We start from the raw sequence: 25,341 nt of genomic DNA on the forward strand, positions 1-25,341 counted from the left end.
GGAATTTCTCACTCATTCGTTTGGCCACAGTTGCGACGTGTGTGATCGACTTTGGTTCGATAATAACCTCACCCCGGTGTTTCACACTCTTTATATGATGTACTAGGCGAATTTCATGGAAGAGTTTCACGGTTTACCAATGATTTCCTCCGGAGCTTCATCCGACTCTTCATCATTCACCCTGTGGATATGCTGTGATTTTTTTAGAATCCCTGAAGTTGAAGCGGAGTTAGAGATTTGCAGCACACTGCAATTGCTTTGTCTCTTCTGTCGTCCTGACAAGCGCGCTGGAAGGTAAGCAGGGAGGGATGGCATGGGGGAAAGAAGTCACGCTGCGCGTGCGTCATGACCTTGAGTATTTTTTGCATTTTTTTACTCGAAGCGCAGCTTATTTTCAGTGTGATCACAAGTGCACGTGCACGTGCATGTGGTGGCCTCGGTAACTGTGCAGCTCACGATGTTCAAATCAGCCAATGGCCGTGAGCTTGGGTATATTGCGCGGTCATTTGGGTATATGGCATCATTTGTAGAAAGAAGAGGGAACGATTTCTAGCCGACTTTGAAAATTAATTGTAAATCCCAGCCCGCGTGCTGCGCTATAATGTTTGGCTCGCGTGTTCCGAGGAGCCTCAACTACCAATCGGCGGCGTTTTCTGACCATCCGTTCACTAGGGAGGTTATGCTCAGGAATGTGCAGGAAAAAGATTGCTTTGGTGCCAGCCACAATGTCAGAGTTTCCTTATACCTTTTAAAAAAATTATTACGAAATATTATTATGCAAAGCTCTTGACCTGCAAACAAGCAATCTAGGGATTTTCCACATGTTCATGGCATTTTCAGCACTAAGAAAACGGTTACAGGACCAACAGCTCCTAAAGAGAAAAGCTGTTTCCAAATGGCAGACCCAAGGCTATAAGAGTGCAATGATCCTTTCCTCTGCATTATTTCAAGAGCCCCTGGTAACTTGGGTCTTTTTTCAGTGGCACACAGGGCTTGCAAGACATTTTTATTACAGCGACAAGGTGCACTGACCGTGCCTCGGTGCAAGGCTATCTGGATTTTCTCAAGGTCAGAGACGGCACACCAGCACTCGGCAATGAGGCATTTCTGAGTCACGTCCAAGTGAACAGGTTCAGGGCATGGTAGATGGCCTTGATCTTGCGGACCTTCACAAACCAGTTCTTGATGTTCTTGGCTGCAGCAGCTAGCACTCTGTGACGGTGGTCCTGCGTTTGGCCCAGAACCTACAAGACACAAAAGTGGGGACAAGCTATTTAGAAAGAAGTCTAATCCGTTTGCTAAAGGACATGACTGCAGATGCAATCTGTACGTAAAAATATTGTTACAATGAACAGACAAATGCAATCTAAAAGCAAACAAATGTTTTAATTGCAATACGTAGCAAGGAGCGATTTTCAGTTCAGTACTTTAATTGAAAAAATATATAGATCCTGGAGGACGATGATGATGATTGTGGTCACAGTCTTCCCCTTATTCGGACACCCAGTGCCACCGTTTGATGACATTTCTATACTTGTTTAGCTTTACTATTAAGTCACATTGATTAGAACGCAACCCACGTCACTAATTCCTTTTAACCTACATGAACACTTTGTTGAAGGCACACCGCTAATTTTTCAAAATTGCTTTAAAGGAACCTAGTTTAAGATACTGCAGGGACTTCGTGCAAAATTTATCATCTGAAATACGAGCAAAAAGGTGGGCAAAATCAGTTTTTGATGGTGAAAAAAAAATAAAAGTGCTGCCATTACTGCTGGCTCAGAAAGATGCCGGACTCTTTGGCATGACCTCCAAGATAAGGTGGCCCCTAACATTTTGGAGGTGGTGTGCCCAGCCGTATGCCATACTGGCAGCTGTACGCGTACTGTTCAGGCTTGTTTCAAGGCTGCTAAGAAAACTATGCAGGTACCTACCCCACAGCTTTGCCAAGGTTATTCCAGTAATATGTAACACTAATTCATAACAAAAGTGCAATTCTGCTGCTTTAAAAGCATCATGTCAAAAGTACAGGAATGACAGCATTAAAGGGGGGATGCGGGGATCGTTTGTAACTTTTTAGTTTCTTGGCCTAGGTTGATGAAATTTGGTACACACACCACAAATCATCATAAAAGACAAATATTAATTCTCATAAAGATGTCTTTACTAGTTTTCATTTAATAAAAATTCACATGTTCCTTGCTCATGGAAAGCCTGGCACAGTGACTAAACATGCTATGAGGCTGGAACTACTTTGTATCTTTGTTCACATACTGTTTGTACTTAAATACAGTTTTAGATATTTTTTTACAGCCCTAATAATTTTCTGTTGAACATTAGATGCAAGTACCTGTGTCTCAGGTAATCGTGCCATGCAGTAGTTATGAAATAAGAAAATAATGAAAGCATTATAAACAAAAATTCCACGACTGTGTTGAAGTACAGCACAGTCTATGGATTACAATAAAACAAACAGCATAAAAATCGGTCCAGCCATAGTTGTGCTATGTTTTCCACAAGCCAAGTGGCAGGCACAAATGCTCTTGAGAAAATGGACAATAAAGTTTTGGTTGCAGTTGACCCTATGCTAAAGTGTGCCAGGACAGTAATAATTGGCGTCCTTGCCAGGAGGCAATCTTTTGGGCCTCTACTTCTTAATGGGACCCGATTTAGGAAGCTTATTAGATGCGAAGTATCTTATGGCGGAGTTCAATCCGGTGGTGGTGGTGGTGTGCGGCGTGACCACCCTTACTGCTCATGCGCATACCCTCTCCCCTCCCCCTCTCCAACTTCCCTCTCCCTTTCCACTCTTCCTCTGAAACGCCGGCTAGACATGCCGAAATTCTCTTGCGCAACACCGCGATGAGCACCAGCGCACGCACGTCCCCTCCCCGTCTCTCTCCTCTCCTATGCTGCCCCCCTCTCGCACGCCTGCCGACCGCATTGCCCGCTCGCCCTGTGAGAATTAACAGCCAGGCTAGAGGGAAGACAAGACGCTCGTAGCGTTCCTCTTCGCGTTCCACGACGCGAGGTCGGTAGCATGCCCAAAGAACGCCAACGGAACGCGATCGTGCAAGTGCTCCGGCTTCGCATCGCCTCATGGTCCCCTTTAGTGGGAAATGGTGTAATTTTTACCCTCTATCATTTACCGCATACGCTTTTGCGCAGCCCCCTGGAACGCAAGTGCACCAGACTGCATGTAAACATTGGGCATGTTGGAACTGTATCGCCAATTTTGCAGCCGCGGAACGTGTCGTCAGGCGGCCTAAATAGTGGTGTGTTAGTTTGATGAAGCTTTGTGATCCCCCCTGTCAACTACTAATGACTAAAGATTTATTTTTCTTGTACGATAAACCGCACCCGTTTTGCATAGCCGACGCTTTATCGGCAGTCCAAAGCTGACGGCAACTTCGCACCGAACTGTTCCGCAGACGCATTTTCTCACATTATTAACTTTTCTAAGTGAAACGAGAATGCTCTTCCGCTAGTGGGGACATTAGACGCCCGTTTTATCGAAATGGGACCGGGGACGCGTGCGCGCGAAGTTCAGGTCACAGCCGTGAGAGCAAGCATCGGCAGATTGTCTCCGAAGTAAAGCTGTTAAAGCGGCACTCACGCGTCGTCTGATAAGTAGCAAGCGTTTTGATGATCAAGCGCTATGGCTTAATCCCTGTCACTTTATTATCGTCCCAGCAAGGGATGACATGACGTGCCGACAAACCAGTTGGTACGCCCCAATCTAATCACTGGCTCGCCCGATTCACGCGATACCGTCCCCAGTTTTCCTCCGTACGAAACTAAAGAGGCTTGCACCTTGCCTCCCGTACGCGCGTCACCTTTCGAATAGCAGCGATTCACGTGTTTACAGCCGCGGAGTGATCAAGCAGCGAGCACTCCGCTCTTTAGCACAGCGACCGTCGCTGTGGCAACAACCAATAGAAAAGCGCCTCTCAACGGTGTCGCGCGCTCGTGAGAACACCCTCCACTTTTTTTGTTCTTTGCACTTTTTCTATGCGGTGATCATAAACGAGAAGGGCGGGAACGAAAAGGCGGAACTTTGAGCCTTGAAACGAAGCCAAGATGGCGGCGCTCGGTGGCAGGCAGTGATGCCAACCCTAGGGATTTTCTCTCTCAGGGATTTGGCGTCTTTTTACTGAATCTAGGGATTTTTGTAAGGATCTGAAAATATTACGTAACATGGCCTAATGAAAGGCGATACTGAGTACAGTAGACTCTTGATAATTCAAACTTGAGGGGACCTCAAGATTTTATTTGAAGTATCAGAAGTTTGGATTATCAGAAGTTCTCATAAATATGACTCAGGGCAACACACCAACACTGCGATGTTTATTGTTTCTCAGTGCCGCAGCAACATCATAGACTGCTCTGCATGATTGCCAGTAAAATTTTTAGACATCAGCAATAACACTAGTATACTCATTATGATACAAGGCACGCACAGGTATGTAATTAAGGAATGATATGTGTTGCGTCCCACGACAGTTGCTAGCCCCTTCCAGTTCTTAGGATGCTTTCTCGCATGACATACTGCGGAGAAAGTGAATTTAAGAAACGTTTGGCATGCGATAGATCAAGGCCAGACCGTAGCGTTGTTTTTTTCCCCGGTCAGCACAAGATTATTGGTGCGCGAGGTTCGGCTAGTTTGGCCGTTTTGTAGGCAGGCAATCAGCTTTATTTGCGCCTGTTAGTAACAGAAAAACGTGAATGTTCAGCTAGAAGCAACAAATGCAGCAGATATTTCCAGACATAAACAAGCAAAAAGTTTCAATTAACCGAACTTGTGCAGTGAGGCAGTTTGAATTAAGCAGCTTTAAAATACATTGAAAACATAGTGGGCCAACCAAAAATTTAGGATTTGTTTGAATTAACCGAGAGTTTGAATTATCAAGAGTCTACTGTAATCACGCTTTTTCAAATAGAAAGGCTATAAAAAAAAACGATAATTTTTCGTTATTTGCTGTTTCTTATGTAACAGAGCTTTGGTGTTCTGCTGGGCAGAGTGAAGGCGATCACAGTTCTGTAACGCAAGATTATTGTACGCCGAGTACTGGGTGGAAATAAAACATTTTCATCGTAAGTGTTGTGGGAGAGCACGCGCCCATTTCCTTTCCTTAAGGCTGGTGCGATCGCGAACTGACGGCGGTAGCCAAAGGACCACTAAGAGAGGAGCACCGTCGCCCTTTCCGGACAACCCCTTCTTTCCCGCCGCTCCTCGCGTCAACCTCGCATCCCGGCTCGCGGGAAAGGGAACTCACCCTGCGAGGGAAACAACCCTCGAGGTGGGGAGGGAGACGGGAGGTGAATAAAACAACCGGGCAGACGAGCAGACGGTCTCTCGTGCCCTGCTGACCTGCGAAGTAACACCTCATGGCACCGAGACCCGCCAGCCGATCATCGACCGAAGGTGTAAGCGTTACCCTTTGTTTTCTACGAGAGTGGACTATCCCTCTACGCGACATTTACGCGTTATTGCTAGCGTAGCAATAAAGTGTTGTTTGTTGTTCTAGCCTGTTGCCTTATTCGCCCGAACCCGTCGTAGCTGCGATGACGCGCGCTACGGGAAGGGGACGTTGACACGGTACGACTATTTGCGGCTGGGACCGGAGCTAGGCTTCTGCACCAGCCGTACATAGAGCGGACCCCCTCAGTGTTTAGTATGCACGCACGCATCATCATGAGCGTCCTGAGTGATTGCTGCTTTGTGACACAAAGAGAAATTTTGTCTTGTACGTGAAAACGTGCCAAGTTCCCGCTCCCCGACGTGCCTTCAGCGTGCAGTCTCCATGTCTAGTAACTTCTGGACAAGAGACTTTGAGAGAAAAAGAGCGAAAGTAGGACTGACAATTGGGCGAGTTGGTACAGATTAATTATTATGAAAACAGTGCGTGAAAGAGACGAAAAAACTGTTCGTGTGTCTTTCTGTCGCGTCGTTTTTATAAGAACAAAAATAGTGACAAAAATATTTGGTCATATGGGAAGTTGATCGAAAGTACACAGGATGGCTATCAGCCAGTAAAGAAAGGGCCCCTGTATATCTACTGCAGACGCTGATTGCAAATGTGGAAAATTAGGAATTGACTGCCACATCACATGCTGCAAGTATAAGAAAAGGGCTACAGACTTGCGTTGGCCCAAACGATCACATCTATGCCTTCAATAAGTGGGAAAAGTGAACTTGACAGATTTGTCTGTCTCTGGAGCAACTTGTGCTATGTGCAAGCCATTTATGTGCAATTACTCCATAGAAAATGCAGAAAAAAACACCTTCAGTGGCTGTTAATATGAGGCTTTTTACTTCTAATAAGATTTAGATGAATTGGGCCACAGAAAGAACTATCTTATAACTTTTCTAAAGGTGAATTAGCCTAAATGACGACATTAATAAGTCAATCTAGGGATTTTTCGTGCAATCGAGGGTATTTTCAGGGGTCAATCTAAGGATAAAATGTTGAGTTAGGTTGGCTTCACTGGTGGCAGCAAGGACGAGATACGACGCCGTGAATTGCGCCGTTTAGCGCGATTTTGGGCTTCTTTTTCACCAACCTCACTTACAAAATTATTTTTTTCGGGCACTTAGAGTGCGTTTTCAGCGCAATCGTTTAGATATTGCGTAAATAAGAGACCACAGATGCCAAAATGAGTGTTTTCCAAAAATTGATTTTCTTTGGCTATTTTCACGATTTGATCCCCCCCTTAAGCCATTGTTACGACAGCCGTAAGGAAAATCGGTGAATGTATGGCTTGACTCTCCAAAACATGCAATGCAGTCGTGTCAAGTACCGCCTATTAACGATGACGAAGGAATCCTTGTGTTTTTTGTTTAACACTAGCAGTTAACTAATACACCTTGCTAGTGTTTGCATACCGTGCTGAGGTCTTCAATGCGGGTCATCAAGCCAATGGACATCTCCCGTCTGTCTGCTGGGGTCTCAGGGCACGGATAAAGCGTAGCACGGAACCTGCAAGGTTAATGCAAGAGTCATGGAAGCGAATACAAAGTAATTAGCTGATAATTAGTTTAATGATCAGTTCCTTTCAATGATTGACTGACTGATTTATTTTGTTCAGTGAGCCAAGGAAGGCTGTTTACTGTGCATACAAAAATAACCACATTGTAGCTTTTGCACTCTGCCACCGTCAAAATACAGTAGACTCTCAGTAAACGGAAACCTCTTAAACGGAACTTCTGCTTAAATGGAACAACTGCCTCTAATACAATTGGTTTCCTATTTGAATTGTGCACTCCTGTGCATCTCTCAGTAAACGGAACCCCTGTTAAATGGAACACATTTTTCTGGTCTCTTCAGGTTCCGTTTAACGAGAGTCTACCATATATGTACTTCAGCTGGGAAAGAAACCTGCAACCACGAGATGTCATGTTTAGCAGCACAATTCCATGGCCATTGAACAAATGTAGGAAAGAGAATAGCTGATGAGAAAGTCTAGAAATGAAAAACTAATGACCATAGACACCGATTTTATGTCACCGTGGACTACAAATGTGGCTATTTTCACTCAATTTCTACAGGCACTTATGTAGAACAAAATGCATGCACTACCAAGCAACTATGACGTGCTTGGAACACTGAGCCCAGTAACAATATTGTTCTGTTGCACCATTACTCTTGCATACCAGTAGAAATTCCCTTAGATCCTTCCGGAATACATGCCCAATATGATGATGTAGAGGATACTGCAGGCATTATACAGGAAGCTGGTGAATAGCAGCACTAATATCTGGAGCCGCATACGTTCATTGAAATTTGCAGCTGCTTTTAGCTCTTATCCCATATCTAATGAGATTTTATGTTATCACTGACACAGAAAGGCAACGTTTGGTCATCTCATACCCTTCACAAATTTTCTTGACTCGAGTCTTCAGCTGCTCTCCTTGGAAGAAGATGATGAAGACTGTCTTGTACACTTGGTCACCCTGGAGCAAATGTAAAAGCATGCTTGAGTTAATACATGAACACACTAGCACATACTTTGCATCAGCATGTTCTGCGCAACTTTAAAGGGACACTAAAGAGCAAAACGATTTTTCTCATATTAGTAAAGCACTCTTTCACGATACCAAAAACATCACATTTGTTGCGAGAAGACGCTTAGTAAGCGAGCAAACGCACAAAAACAAAATGTGGGTGGCGACGTTACCTTGAAGTTTCCGCACTATTCACCGTGACGTCACGTGTTTTGACGGCGCCTACGTAGTTCCTAATCGGCAATAATGAAGTACATTGTCCTTTAAGGGGGCCATAGACTTAACATACCAAGTTTGGGGTAATTTTGTTGAGCAAATTGTGCCAAAACATGACAAATGCACTTTGAAATCCGTGACGTCACGCGGGGAGATTCCGGCGCGAAATTTAAAAATGAAACATTGAACTTGATTTTCTCCTCTACTAATAAACCTATGATGGCGAAATTAAAGACATTAGAGTTCTCAGAGCATAATTTATCGATCTAAACTGATTCATTGTTTCTCTTTAGTGTCCCTTTAAGACTGGCAGCTTACCTGATTGGGCACTCCATCGAGTTTCATAACGAAATACTCGCAGAGAATCTGGTTCAGTTGTTTGCTAACTGGCTTGGGGAGTGCACATGGTCATTTTTTTTGCAGTACAGCACCATTTCATTAAGCTAAAATGTGCAATTTTTCTGGGTCGACGGCATCATGCTAGTCACACAACATTTCTTCAAGGCAGCTGAATAATTCTTTCTCTCACACATGTCTGAACACTTTTCAGTAAGTGCATTGGTATATCTAAACCCATAATACCTGCCACGGGCATTTTTAAAATGAGTTTTTACTAGTTTTTAAGGTTCTGAAAACCCTCCTACGGCAACAATCAGAGGCTAATCAAAGACATTTCTCACAGAAACAAATCGTGATATAACATCAGCTTTTATTTCTAGAATCTACAAGACTACTCAGAGCCAGAAGGCTAAAGTTCAGTCAAATCCTTCCATACTAATCATCATTCCCATGGTAGCTAACAGCCATACCGAAAGCTTATGCAGACGTTTGGCTCTCTGTGAGTTCATTCGGAATCTTAAAACACCGACTCACTACCTAATACGTACTTCTTTTTCTGTTCTAAAAAATTCGGTCACAGGCAAGCTGTTACTACAGTGTTGTGGAAGACTCGAGTGAATGCAGCGTGAATAGACAGGACAAAGGAACACAAACAGCATAATCTCTGAATCGATCTCTGGATAAAAGGCAAATTAAAAGTGCAAAGAGCTTTCAGCTCACGGTGACGGGGTCCTCCAGAGGGGTTTCGATGGCCGCCTGGCGGAGGAACACGTTCCCGCGGCACACACGCCACAGCATGCGCTCGAAGGATGGCAGCCGCTCCCGCAGCACCACACCGGCCACGAACCTGGCCAATTCAGGCACCACGACAACCAGACAAACGTCTATCAGCGCACACAGAGTAACATACTCCATCAACCAGAACACATTTGATAAGACAAGCCCTACAACACAAAGGCCTTCAGATCTACTCCCAAGGCTATTTTCTCTCAAATAAGTTTTGATCAAACCTGCACTCCTGTAATTTTGTGCGATGAATTGATTTTTTTTTGTACGCCACACGGTTTCAATTCCTTTCTCATTACTCCAAATGTCCTGATGCGACTTTTGGAGGAATACACTTCTAGAATTATACAACTGATGTGCCGCTGGACACTGATAATAAGTTCTAGCAAAGTGTCTTAGGACAATGATGTTTGCGATTGTTACAAGGGTTTACCTTCCTTCCTGCAATATAAAAAAGCAACAGGGCTCCCAACAGTCCCACAGTTCTGACGAAAAGTGGCTTATGTCTTGCGTCCGTCTTACTGCACATACTGCAAGTTAGAGGTCATTCTGGTATATAATATCTTCGTATTTAAAGGTAAGTACATAAGCTACCCACAAACATGAACGTGAACCTGAATTCATTGTTTAATAAACAACAGCCGAACTCGGCCCATCATAGGTCGGCAAAACTGTGGAGCTCACTCAGGCTCACTCATGAAATATATTTTGCCCTTAGAGATCACTCGGACTCAGACTCACCAAACTTTTCCTCAACTGGACTTACTGGACTCATACTCACTGAAATTTTTCTCAACCGGACTCACTCAAACTCACCAAAATATTACTCACTCGGACTCAGACTCACGGCTCTATCTAAGTCTGAGTGAGTCAACTCAAAAGACCGTTAGCGTATAATTGGATTTTTTGACCATGGTGTCAATGCTCTTCAACACCAATATCTCGCGTATTTGGTGCTCTACTTGGCGCCTTTTGACCTAGAACCTTCAAATATGATTATCAGTGGCTCTAATCCAGTAAGGACATTTTTATTGAAAGAGGTGACTCACGCATATATTTTTATCAAGAACTTCCTCTGAAAGAGTTTGCGGGGAGGAGGGATCTAAGAGTCCAAACAACTTCACACCAAAGTTAGCACTATAATGAAGACGACTGAGGCAGCTGAACTTGCCACATCTCAAATACACAAATCTTTTGCTGAACATATCTAGTGCACTAAAAAATGAAAAAGAAATATTGCCAATAGGACAAGTACAAATGTAGTATGTTGCACACGTGAAATATTCTTAGACAGCTTCCCGCGATTTGTGCTTCCTACCTTGGCCCCACAAGGCTGGCCATGCATTATCATTCCTGATCCACAGGCCCACACATGTAACACATCTCAGAATGAAAGAAATGAGTGCAAAATTAACATGACACAAGACGAAGAAGGCCACAGGACAAGCACATAACTAGCAACTGAAGGTGATAGCTGCATGGGAAAGCCTTCTCTTGCCTTAAACAAAGCTGAGAAAAGTTACCTAGGTGCACATGTCTGAGAATTTTTTTTTTCTTTGTGAAGATGTGTATTTTGCCTCCTCTAAATGTGTACTTTCTTCAATAAAACTTTCAGATGTTAGTTATGCACTTGCCCTGTGGCCTCCTTCACCTTGTCTCACATTAACTTCATGCTCATTTTCTTCAAGGGTATCTATTTTTATGTTACATCTCAATATCCCGCATGTGTACAAAGCATGTTGGCAAAGATTCAAAGCATAATATAACAGTAAACAGATAAGATGAAAGACACCCTTATCTTGCCTAAAGTCATGCACATGTATGTTGACACCATCTACAACCATCGTATGCCGTACACACTATACAGAGTTCAGAGATGCTTTTATGTGCCTTGCATGTGTGGTATATAAGCACTGTCAGCGCATGCCCCTTAACAACAAACCATTTGTCTATAGATAATAGTCATCATATATCCTCTCCATTTGTTCAAATAAGTGTACTTTCCTGCTTGCACAATTGAGACTGGCAAAATATTAGTCATTTAATGTAATGACATTTGATTAAACAGCATAACATTTAACATTGACCTAAAAAGCGAGGGAGTGGAAACACCTGTACAATATTTGTCAAAAATAATAAGTACAATTTTCTCTTGATTAATAAGCTTACTTCATAGGTTTTATGGTTATTTGAAAATTTTGAATTGTGTTTACATTATTAACGACTAGTCATCTATATTCGTGATGCATACCATGCGAATATGGTATCCAGTGCAAAAACATAATCCAACATTCAGCTGTCCATTGCTATGAAGATTTGTGCTGTGAAAACAAGCAAGAATTGTTGAACTATTAGGTGTTACGCTGTTTTCTTCTCATGTGTGAATTTCACGAGGTGGTAAGGATACCCCAATCACCTCTTACTCAATTGATTGCGAACATCTTATTGTTTGTTGACAGTTAATATACCCATGTAGCAGCCAATTTATGACATAACATTACATGACATTGATAACACGTATTCTCAAGCAACAGGGGTAACAGCGACACTGACGGCGGCAAACTTTAGTGCTGTGTGGTTATTACTATTGTGGCCTGTAGCATTCAAAAACCAGTTTCATTCAAGTGGGGTAGTGTGGTATTCAAAACAAGAAAGAAGCTATGTGAAATGTGGCATTAAGAATAACACAGGCAGGAAATCTGAACATAAGAGATCTCAAAGATATCAGTACTCAATGAATGGGATTGGAACAAGTTTTTTACAAGGAAGCACTAGAACAGAGAGTAGGTTTACAAAACTGGCCAATAAAAATTCAATTTTGGAACAGCTGGGAAAGCCAAGAGCAAAGCAACGTGCTTATCTGTTAAGGCTGAATGCGCAAAGTTCCAGGCAATGCTGTTAGCTCTAGTGCAGTTGGTGCTAGTACTATGTGCAGATTAAACTACCCACCTGCAAAAAGTGTGCAACAAAACTCCCTAAGGATTATTCACGAGCGTTGCCCTAGAAGATTGTGTATACTTGGGCTGCCATTTCCGTACCAGTATTGTACAATTGTTTGCACGGTAGTTAGCAAATTATACACTTGGCAGTCTGCTCTGATGTATGAACTAAATCGTGAAATTTGAAAACTAAAAGGTGCATCATCTACTATACTACACTTTAAAAAAAGAATGCGTAGAAAGGGTGTCTTTTTGTCTGACAACAACAATCATCTGACTTGCTTGAGTTTCCTTTCTTGAAAACTTTGCGCTCACCACTTTGCTGTCAAGAATGATATGTCATGCTGATAGTGGGCACACTGACCTCGAAGCACCAGGCACATGGCGATAATGCAAGGAAATGCACGTGATCCACATGGTGATTATTGTTGTGAGGCAGAAAGAGACCCCTTTTACTCGCTCTTTTTTTTTTGGTTTTAGAGAGTAGGATACTCTGGATTAACTTTGACCCCCCCAGCACTGACATAACTGATGTAGTAATATGTTTACTAACAGGTTATATGGCCCTATTAACCCTGAACTCAGTGTTTAGATAGAGATGGGAACCTCTGGAGGACCAGAGTGCAGACAACACGACAGAAAAACAGTGTAAAAAATAGGAAGAGCAGATAGGAAAAGTTGCCTCAACACTACTACACTTCGAAAACTGTGACTGTTCCTCCAGTCTGCTCATTTCTGCCAAATTTTTGTTTGTTTTTCATCCCAAAGCTATATCAGTGAGCTCCAGAGGCTTCTGTGGTAGAGACAGGTAAACTAGATGCAACCGCTTCACTGCTAGCAAGCTATGCTAAGATAAAGCTAAGAAGTGTAAACAATCTGCCACATTGCTTTTAAGCCCTGCATGATTTAGTAATGCTGCAAGAGTGTCCGTTGTTGTGCCTCTCCTTTCCTCAGCTGTGCCCCGCGTGCAATGTGACGCAGGCCTCGACGTTAGCTCACCCAAGCCTGAGGGCCTGTCCGCCAGCTCTGAGGCCCTCGTCTCCCAGCAGCATGACGTGCTCTTCTTGGGTGCTCGGGTCGTGCATCTGTGCACGGTGATGAAATTCCACCTGGTGTGACAAACGCACTCGCATTGTACGCACAAGCCTGCTTTTCTGTCTCTTTGACCCATTGAAGGAAAAGGGAGGTTTGGGTGGCGGAAAGGAGTGTAGAGGGAAAGGGTACTAACAGGGCAGGAAAACGCTGCAAATCAAAGGCTTGCCCATTCCTCATCATCTCACCCTGACCCAGCAACATGAGATGAGTGATAGCAGGTCCAAAGAGTCGTACATTTGCAGCCAGCTTTTAAATTGTCATCAAATTTCGCCACACACATATTTTTGCCCCTTATCACTGTCTCAATATAGCCACAGCGACAAAACACCTCTTGTTCAGTAATGCTTCATATCGCAATGCCAATGGCTCTTCTAAGCTAACAATAGCCTTTATACGTAGCTATTTTATAGGTATGCCAGCTGCTGCAAAAAAATTGAATTGGGCAGCATGGTCAATTTACCAGTCACTCCCCCATCGTGGGGAATGAACATCTTAGAATGACATGTAGCTACAACATCTGAGCAAACATAACATGCCAGACATCCGAAAAAATTACAGTGCACACGTTATAAAAGGACCAGCCAGCCAAAAACATTATTTTGCAAGCTACATACACTGAAATGCATTTTAAAAATATTATATTACCAGCTTCCATTGCCTCTTATGGTGATTGGACATGTTCAGGGTGCACTTACACCAAGGTTTGCCCGTAGTTAGGAAAACCAGCACTCAGCCTGTATATAACTGGCATTTTATGGTTCAGTGTTCAACTAGCAATGCAAAGCAGAGATGTACAAGCAAAGATTAAAAGGAGGTATCAATCTGGGCATTTTTGGAGTGACGAGAGATCATGGCTCAAGTTCTCATGTTGCTTTTGCTCTCATTAAGTTTGTTTGGACTGGACATTTAGTACCATGCATACATAAGTTCACTTAAATTTTATACTAATAAGGCTTTTTAAGTGTTTTCAGATTACCCTGTTACCCTTGCAATAACTTCATCACATCTGCCGTAATAACAGCACAATTTTATTGTTATTTGTATCAGCATAGCCCCGAAGCAATGTGCATGTTTCTTGCTTAGTGTAATGTGCCAGCACAGGAGTAATCAATTATTAAGAGAATGTTCAACAATGAGACCACAACAATTTCCTCGAATAAAGCCTTATCAAAAATTGGTGTCGACTGCTGCAAAGTGTACAGCCTGGAACAGTTCAAACATGAACACAAAACTGTCTTCTGCTGGTCTGATCCCACAGCTGCATGTACTTGCATGCAGCATGTACTGCATGTGCGTTGCATAAAAACTGCATGCAGTTTTTATGCAACGCATGTACAATTTAACAGAAATACGAAACACTTTATGTGAAATGTCACAACAAAGCTAAAACAGATAATACATTCCTCTTTGTAGTACTGACTTGACAATTATGCAATAATGACTGGACAATTTACAGTGCTGGCACATGCTAACACAGCGGTTCTCAAATGGGGGCCCGCGAAGCCATTTTTGAGGGTCTGCAAACCCCCCCCCCCCCTCGAAAAAAAAAAGAATACGTTTTTTTTGAAGGTGAAGGCACACTATGTCCCATAAAAGTGGCCCCTTCTGATTTTTGGTAAGCTTCACTGCATAACACTTTTGCATTGCAGCAGAGCCGACTTATGTTTCCTCTTCTCCATGAGATGGCTGTAAAGCTCTTATTGCAGTTTTCTATGACATATGCACGCGAGCATGCTTTTTCCAGGCTTGCATATTTGAAGAGCAAACATAGCTAGAAACAGTATGAATGTGGCTGCAGACTGCACAACTTATTGACAAGTTGTTGAGATCAAACTGGCATGGCACTTTAGTTTGACCATTCTTTGCCAGGAAGAAACAAAACGCACCTATTTCACACTGCATGTTGTGTTAATTTACGATCACCCACCCCCCCTCCTTTTCTCACTGCAAGGGGTCTCTCATCACTTCCACCAGTCCACAAGGGGTCCCCAAAACATACATGGCTGAGAACCATTGCATTAACACAAACCACTCTTTTCATGTTTAGCCCTCGATAAAGAATGAGCAAGCCTAAGTAATAACAAGGAAGGAATAAAAGAAAAAGGGCAAACAACAGCGCTAGACATGCAAGCATAGCCATGGATGCATCACGCCTTACGAAACGTGATATGCAAACATGAATTCACAAGCAGAAACACACGCAAGCATCCCGGAGTATGTGCACTGTGAACCTTGCATGCAACCACAAAGAATAGAAGATAAGAACAAATAGATGCAAAAATACTCTTGGGAAAACTGTTGAAATGCACCAAAGCATCTTTCTTGCCTTCGGCGTCAGGTTGCAGCTTGTAAAGAGTAAATAACACCGCAGTGTTATTAGACCTGCACGGGTTCTCCCCGAAGCAGAAGTGAATAATACACTCACATAAGTATTAACTGATAGTGCAATATAGCTTGCAAAGACTTGTTGAGAAAAATTTAAACGAAATAGTGATAGGAACAATATTACTGCATAGCACTGCAATCGCTGCTCTTTCATTTACACGAATATAACAGTATGTAGGATTATGGGCAATATAATGTTTCCAAGTACTTTTCTGAAATTATACTGTTTGGCAATATAAAACAAATGCCAAATTGGAAATGTTGGCAAATAGATACCCATAAACGCTTACATTAGAGTGCACATTTTAGTGCATGCAGCATGACATTACCACGGCCGCTACATAAAACCTGTTTTTTTTTTATGTAGCGGCCGTGACATTACAGAAGGACCCTGTGCCAGTAAGTCACACTGAAAGTGATAGTGTGAATACAAAACGCAGTGAAAGGAAGGTTGCAGTGGAGCGCAAGCTGTCAATAACAAGGTTAGTGTAGCGATAAAATGTTAGGCTCACTCAACAGCACAGAAAAGTGTTCTTGGTCAGAAACTTGGGGCAAACAAACTGTCAAGGGCTCTACGAGAAAAGGGAGGGGTAGGTGAGGGCCCGCGCTTGGCTTTAGTCTCCAGCAATGTTCTGACCTGCAATATCCACGCGAAGGTGCCTAATCGCCACCGCTGCTAAACATGAGGTGCAAATTAGGGCATACGCAGACAAATGCAATAGGACGAGCGCCATTACAAGCACATCACAGCTTGCTGGGTCAGGGATAACGCTAATCCTATTTCCATCATCCGTGTCTTAGCATGTGCCCCTCTTTCACTAGCTACGTTTCACCAACTAGCCCAAAAGAAGTGCTCCTGATAACCACCTAACCAAAGTAACAGTGAATATTACAAAACACTGCCAAATTGCATTCCACAAAGCACCAAGTTCAGATAAGGATGCAGCTGGGCAGACTAACCGGTCCTGTCACAATAAAAGGGCCATCCTAGGCTGGGCAGCCTGGTCGTGCTACCACATATTTCAGCAAGTGCATCTGGTCAACATTGAGACGGTGAAGTCTATATAAAGACAGTTATATTTGAAGCAAAGGCTTCACTAGTGAGACCGAATAATGTGAGGTGAATTTGGGTCATGTATTGTGACTCTGAATATGGCAATTGAACATGGTGATCACTTAACATTAAAAAAAAAAGCAACTGACATAAGAAATTCCTCTTGTAGTGCTGACTTGACAATGCAATAATGACTGGTCAATTACAACATCATTGTTGCAATTACAATATACATGTTAGATGATTTAAATGTTGATAAAGATAACTCTAATAATTTCACTACCATAATAGCAAGTTTAATACTGTAGCACCCCTAAAAGTGTTGCGTACGTAAAAATCCCACTTCTGGCATAGTGTACATGAAAAGTTCTGTGCCAGCGCTATATGTGAGGAGTGTTCTTACATATGCAATGTCGTTATGGCTACATACGCAGTATTAAATGTTGCTATTGTGCCTCATGGGGCCCCCCGTTTAGAATAATGTCTGCCAAAAAATCTCTTTTGCTGCACAGTACTCAATGCATTCGCTGAAACATTAGTGCCGTGATCCTCCAAACATCAAGAAGCACAAGGTGAGTGCATGTATTGTGCAGGTGCTATAGCTTATCAAACAGACATCCACTGTCACAGCGCTGTGCTTCACAAAGGAGCTCAGTGCCTTTGTGAAGCACAATTCCACAATGGATGACACAGTGGACGAGTAGACAAGTGGAGTGGAGAAGTCATCCACTGTGGCACGATGTGTCACGTTGTGCCACTGTGGATGACTTCTTTTTTAGGAATATTATTTGTAACAGAAGGAACTGCAGCACACCAAAACCAGGACTATCGACACAGGATTGAAGCTGACCCATCAGCCAGTATTTACATGTACTACATGAACTAACATGAATGTGCTTACAGCTGTGTTTCTCAGTGTGCATACTGTCCCGGCTCTGTCAAAATACAAGTCTCTCTACAGGTATGGAACACCTCAACCAAAACTAAGGTGTTGCTCAATTTGTTATTTGCTTTAAAGCCAAACCACAGGTATGGCATTGGGTTTAATCTATGTACCAAAAATATTGCTTTCAACACACTTGCTTCAAGAAAAGTAGGCAGGGTAAGTGCCTTTATAGAAGTTAAAATACCTCAACTGTTTATTTTTATAAAATCCATGTTCAGTTCTAAGCAGTTTTAAACAAAGGTAAAACTCTGCACATAATCAGACGCTCCCAACAAAGACCTAGACGCAGTGCAATTTACTGGTTTCAAGACACTACTCAGATCTGGCATGCAGCATGTCAGCCCACAATTGCAATTTTTACAAGTGGGCAGTGCACATGCAAAGCATGCCGACCTCTCCCACACCCAATTTGTTTGCATGGCAATTCTTGGCCACCAAGTGTGAAGATTGTGAAGAGCGTGAAAGGGATTCCCAGAGGACAGAGCACCAGAGACAGAAAAGCAGGTTCATTGCAAGCAAGGCAAGAAAGAAAGACAGGTGAATCATCATAACAAAGCACCAAGAGAAAGATCACTGCACAAGAAGAGGCGGGAGAAATTTCAGTTTCACAATGTTTCAAACAAACAGACATGTGAGCAAGCAGCAACTTTATAATTAGGTTCAGGTACAGTAAAACCAATGCCCTAGTCTTCCTCATTAACATATATTGCAAACAGGCTGTATGAGATGCACTGTTTCAACCAATAAATAACTTGCATCAGTGAAAAGAACAAAGAAAAAAAAACATGAACACACCATTTTCTCCTGTAATGGCCAAAGCAAACCCAAATTTTTAAATACAACAAGAATTACAGTGTCCCTTCCAGCAAACAAAAATTGCACCAGCTGTGCCCGTAATAAAAATTTGGTGAAATTTTCTCACTCGCCTAAAGTTGCTGCATGCTCCACAAGTTCACCACAACAAATGAAAGATCGTAAAGGAAGATGGAAATTAGCGTAATTAGTCAAGTCCTGGCTAAATGCGTAGTCAGCTTCGTGCTTCCAGCTGTCCATTTCACATGTGGCCTTGCTTAAGTAAGGGCCTAAAACGGCTCATGACATCAGCAGCCAATAAAAGTTCTTGCACTGAAAATATGTTCTCATCTGTATATTCTGGAGAGCCAATCCAACCAAATCCACACATCTATACTTTTTGCTTTGGCCATTAGCAGTTAGCAGTAGGTAACAACTTAGTGGTAGGTTAACCATGCAGCTCTGCTTTGACACATTTTTAAAATAATAAACCTCACAATAGTAACTATAAACTTCTATTAAGAGGGACATAAGTCTAGTGCAATCTCCACAATTCTAAACTTTACCACTCTAGTTTAGTTAAATGCACTTTGTCGTGTACGAGATCACTGATTTGGCATGCAAATTAGTTAACTAAGTTAATATTTTTACTGTGGAGATTAATTTATAAGAATGATTGTCTTATGCATAATATTTCCACACAAATATTGAGAAGAGAAAATGATGGGTCACTTTTTGTTACCAATTCATACACAGTTCAAATATCTGTCTTCTTTATCAACCATTACACTTTTTAATTCTTTCTTTACATTGAAACACTAGGCACTGTTACGTCGACAATGAATATCAGAACAAGGCTGCTACAAATTTACAGCAACACCACAATATGTTAAAAATAAAATGGTGATTCACATAGAGGCTGGCATGGGAATTTAAAATTTCAGGACTGCATTCTATGAGAAATTCTTTTAGTGTTCGAGGACCTACGTCCCCCTTAAGAAATTCTTCCACTACGAAGTCACATGACTGAACTTAGCATGTGTGAGAACTTTAATAAGAGCTCGGTCATGTTAGTTAAATATTCTCCATCAACTATCACAAGGCTTTAAGGTGCCGAAACCTTACTACTGTGCTGGCTAGGCAACATGACTCTCAGGCCAAGCATCGTTATGACAATACAATATGCTAATACATTATATAACAGTTGAATGGCCACAGCAAAAAAAAGAACTGGGCTTTAGCTAAGTTCAGTTGTTCTCACGACTGCCATTCTTTTGCCTAAGCAAGCATGCACATGGAAATCAAGACAGCACCAGGACAAGACTGAATTAGGAAAAATTTCCAGCTACCTGTACCGTAGATATCTTTAAAAGAACAAGAGAAAGAGAAAGGAAGAAACAACACAATCAGTTCTGCGGAAATTTGTGTAGCATTCAAGAAATTACACACACTTTCTGCAATTCATAAATGGTTCGAAAGAAATATATATAAAAAAAAAACAGGTCAGTAGCATCACAGTGGCCTGTTCACCCCGCTCGAACGCGTTACAGCAGACTGAACGTCAGTGCTGCGTTTTAATTCCTCTCCAGCTGTTCTTACGCAAGAAACCGAGTATGGTGTAGTGTATGAATGCTCTCTCTCAATGGAGAACAACATTTTACGATGACGGTTAAGGTAACATGAATAGACCAATCTCGCACAGCCTTAATTAGGGGGCTGCACAGCTGCTATAGATTTTAGTAGCTGTTCATAATGGCTCGAAAGGCAACTGCAATGATGAAACTCAAGTGATATTAAAGAAAATTAGCTTGTGACAAGCCACAGGAGGTAGGAAAGTAAGGATAAAATGATCCCACTGAATGAGCGAGGTCGGGATGCCATCTGGTTCGTTTCTTTAAATTTTCATTTTTAGATATAGGTATTAGAAAACATAGGTATCTCATTTTACAGCATCACTCGTCTTACTTTCTTTTTTTTTCTGTTTAAATTTTCTTGCAACTGAAACTGCATGTAATATTTTGTTTCAGACATTTTTATAGCAAAATGTTTTGCAGTTATGCCTCTTGATGTGTACTGGTACTCCACAATGTCAATAGACACAGAAGACCTATCAATTTTTTGCACATCTGCTGCTACCATTACACTATAACTACTGCTACCACCACCGCCCTCCCACATACCGCTAATAATTTGCAGGAAAAATGTCTAAAATAGAATATTCTTTCGAGGTTGCTTCAAATCCTAAGTACGTGGAAAGACTTTACATGGAAAGACTGGTCTACAGGGAAGACCTGGCAGGAAAAGTAGCAGCAAAGTTTGCTATTTTAAGTGCACCAGAAAAAGTGGGAACAGTAGTGGGATCAGTAGCTACATGAACGAAAGCATATGGCAAGCAGTGAACTATTTCGCTCAAGTGAGACCAACTCGCAACCCAGCAAACTGTCTTTACTTGACATTTTGGTGTGCGCAACTTGCATATCAATTGTGCGTCATTTAACTTTCGGTAAAATGCTTTGATAAAATTGAGAGAAACAGGCCACTGCTCAACATCTCAAAAAGTGCCACTCCTACTGCTGAAGAGAGGCTTTATTTGGAATTATGTTGCAGAGCGATGCAGCGGAGCTTCTTTATTGACTTAAATCGTAAACTCCTCCTGCATTTAAAACAAGGTTGGTGCGGCCATCAAATCTTCAAATGTATGAACTAAAAATGTTTACTCTTCTCTGGTCTCAAGATTCGAATGATGTTCCGACTATGACAGACATCAAGAAGTGAATCCGCATAAGCTGCGTACAACAGCAAGCAGCAGTCGGCAAGAAGAAGCACTGCTACAATGCACAATGTGTGTCTGGACCCTACAGCTTTAGCACAAGCTAATCAAAAATGTATACAAGGCTTTGTTTGAGTCACCTGCAAAGACTGCCAACCAAACATTACATGACTAGCTGGCACACACAAAAATTCTTGAAAGCGTGGAAGAAAATCAAACTACACTCCATTTCATACTTAACAGGCTACGCTGCAAAAGCTGTGCAGATAAAGTGCAGGCATAGAAGCTTCCCTCAGCATGTTTTGCAGTGCAAATGTTTATCTGCAATACTTTCTACACCACAGTTACAACTTGCGGTTGTAAGATTTATGCACTATTTGTTTAGTCTCATTAACTATAGCAAGTGTCTGTGCCTTGCATTTTGCTAACATTCACATAATGCACAACTTATTTCCAAGTAGGAAATCTTTTTGTTACTTTGTAATGTAATCTAGTTGTCCCTGTTCTATACTCTCATGTTGTCTCGCCCTTGCATTTTGGTCATCATTGCAAGCGTGCATTTTGAAACTGTGCAGCACATCAAGCACATACCATTACCCAAATCTTTAGAGTGCACGAGCGGCGGTTCTTTCTGTGTGTCTTTGCCATATGACTGAATTAAGTTCCAGAAAGGGTGAGGGAAAGAGCATGCCCATAAAGCACCATGCCCACAAAGCAATTTCTTGCAACTTCGTTCCATCATATGGCGCTGACACACAGAAATGTCGCCACTGCATACGCAGTAAAAGATTTGGGCGGCTGTACTTGATGTGCGTTCATAAAGGTTTCCTGCTGAAGATTTTATGGCAAAGCCAGAAGTCACCACTGCAAATAAATTTGTACACATTTATGCTTGCAGATGCAGTGTGCTATGTATTGGTTGTGACCGCAAGCGATGTGCTGTGGCTGCTGGCCGCAAACACAACAGAAAAAGAAGAAGAAAAAGAAACTCTTTGCTAATTGACGGTACCTAGGCTCAGATCTGCAATGCTTTCCATGCAATAAGTGCAATAAGTGCCACTTTAAGTGACGTAAAATTTTAAGACAATGCTACAAGAAATTATGTTACACATACCTACATCTTTCTTTCACATTCAACACGCTTCTTTTAGTCGCAAATGCAAGCTGGAAGAGAAACCTTTCTCGCCTTTGTAGCGTTGCCAGCCGAGTATGGTACGGAGTACGAAACAAAGCCTTGGTATTTTATGAGCAAGAACATGACAAAGATCAAGCTACATGGATACTATGCTGGGAGATTACGTCAGGAAAGCAACGTACCTCATCAAAGAAAGCTTGAGTCTTACGCAGAATGTGCTTCAGCTCAGTGAGCTCGAGAAAGGTCCTCTTCAGAGCCTCAGCGTTAATGTTCACCTCTTTCATTTCGTTCTCAAGCTTCTCGAAGGTGGCCTGCACAATTGCAGTAATGAAAAGAGTTAAGTCGAAGGAGCAAACGACCATGTTTTTGAACATGCATCCATTTTTTTGCATGCAAGTGCATGCAAGCAGTGTGTGAAAACTGATTGTAGACGTAACAAAGTGTAGGATGTCATGCTACCTACTCTAGCTGGTAAAACCAATAGTAGCACGATGCTACTTAGTGGTTTTCACAAGCATTATGATGTATACAAAATTATTGTTACTAATACAGGAAAATGCACACATGAAAGCGGCATTCTGCAACAAGGCAACACAGTCCTCTTAGGCTCTGCAGTAAGACAATAATTGTTGGGATTTTACATCCCAAAACAATGATATTATGGGAGACGCCGCGGTGGAGGGCTCCAAAAATTTCGACCACCTGAGTTCTTAAACGTGCACCTAAATCTAAGTACACGGGCCTCTAGCATTTTGCCTCCAGCGAAATGCAGCCACAGTGGCCGGGATTCGATCCCGCAATCTTCAGGTAAGCAGTTGGGCATTCTTAGGCTCTGTAGTTAACACTATAGGCCATCATAAGTGGTGAAACAGTCTTCTAGAAAGTCAAACCAAGAATATCCAGTACAAGTACTCGGTAAACTGAAATAGTTTTGCGGATCGTGGACAGTGCTCTTAAATAGAAGTTGCGGCTTCGTAAACACAGGCAAAGGTTTTGCGCTGATTCTTATTTGCATTACTAGCTGCCCATATTACCAGCACAGCATTAACTATGGCCAAGCAGCACTAAAACAATGTTATGACAAACTCGATTTCAGGAAGACTTATGGAATGGTGTTTCATGCTGTTTGGCAGTGAAACATGTGCATAGTATCTGCTGCTGTGAGAAAAATATATAATTATTTAGTAGCACCATATCTGCAGGCGTTTAGGTTTCTGTGTTAATTTTTATTATGGTTTTTCTGTATGCACCTGAGGATTACCAGAGGTACTTTGTTTTTTATGATATGAACATTTTGTAGATAGCCCAGCTTCATCATCTTCTCTTGCTGTGTACGTTGCGTTTTCACCTGGTGATTCATTTTAAAATTTTTAACGTACCATAATTTTAGTAAAACTGTAGATAGTAATGAAAATAAACACCAGAAACAGTTTCCTGCAAGTTTTTTAAAGGACCCCTGACAGTGACAAAATGCAGCTTTGAGTCTGATAACCCGAAATCAAATTGTAAATGCTTTAATGTATTGTATAGTTAGTGGTAGTTTATTGTGACCAGTTTTGGTACCACTTCAAAACGCCCGCTTAGATCTTAAACTAGTGCCCTACTGCGGTGGAGCGCCATAAGATTGCGTGCGCTCAAGCTTTAGCGATGAGAGCGCACTTTTTTAATCGGGGCCCCGTGTGCGAGAAAGAATGGAACGATATGGGTGCTGCAGTATCAGTTAGGGTGTGATATGCCCAGGCCAGGCATGCTCTCCTGCAGAAATTTGTACACATTTTTGTTAAGGTGATGTATCGCGAAGCACGACAAGGACACGGACGACGAAGACTAGTGCTATCCTGCTTAGCGCTATGCCACCTTAGCAAAAATGGAATGCCAACTAGCCCAAACCGCAACTCTTCTGCCTACAATGAAACGATACACATGCGGCTGTCCGATCACTGCGATCAATCATGTGCCATACTATGCCCTCATTTATTTGATACCCATCCCTGTTCTGCCAATGGAATACGCAAATTTGAAAAGGTAGAAACTACTAATTTCCTATTTTCCAATAACTCATACTGCTGCCTTTCTCTGTGTTCAATCTATTTTTCATTTCTATTGCAAGAACCGTAGTTTATTTTGAACCTTGTTACTTTCCTAGATTTGGTCCCCCGATATGCGAAGCTGAGTTGTGCAAGAGCAGTAAAATTAAATATCAATCACCAACCTCCAAGTCGATCATCTCTCGAGGTTGTGGTGCCTCTGGGTTGTCGCCAATGTCCAGCATGGGGATGCCATCCTTCTTGATCTCCTTCTCCAGGAAACCTGGATGTGATATAGGTAGGACAAAAATTACAGTTGGCCGCACACAATGTCATTGCCGCAAAAAACGTTCACTGCGCCCGACTGTTGACAGTGGGAAAACATCTCACGAAAACTAGCCGCCCGACGTGATAATGGGGCACGCAGAATTTGATCACGGGTGTTTTTGTATTTCGCTCCCATTAAAATGGGGCTGCCGCGGCCGATACTCGAACCCGCGTCCTAGAGATAAGCTAGCGCGACACCAGCCAACCGAAAGTTTGAAAATGGCGCGTAAACACGAAGATGCGCAGCAAACATGCATGTGAAAGTTAAGAGGTGGAGAGGGCGAACACGGGTTATTACTCACGTAGCTTTCGCTCCATTTCATCGCAGCGACGAACTTCATTGACGAACTTTCGTTGAAAAGCGTTGACGTCAGGGTTGAGCTAGAATACGAGGCAAATCGCGCAACGAAGAAATCAGCTACATAAGTACTACGATAATTTTGCTATGCCCAATGGCGTTATATGGGTAATAGCAGCTAGATTAGATAGCGCAGGGTGAAAGGTGAGGACAGACTTTACACTCTA

At 42.3% G+C, this 25,341-nt stretch overlaps 1 pseudogene; it reads right to left on the reverse strand.

The window, feature by feature from the left end:
- LOC119394192 (V-type proton ATPase 116 kDa subunit a 1-like) overlaps positions 1–25,341 on the reverse strand; it is a 48,161-nt pseudogene that overhangs the window by 22,571 nt on the left and 249 nt on the right.

This window comes from Rhipicephalus sanguineus, chromosome 5, assembly GCF_013339695.2.
Source record: "Rhipicephalus sanguineus isolate Rsan-2018 chromosome 5, BIME_Rsan_1.4, whole genome shotgun sequence".
Lineage (NCBI taxonomy): Eukaryota > Metazoa > Arthropoda > Arachnida > Ixodida > Ixodidae > Rhipicephalus > Rhipicephalus sanguineus.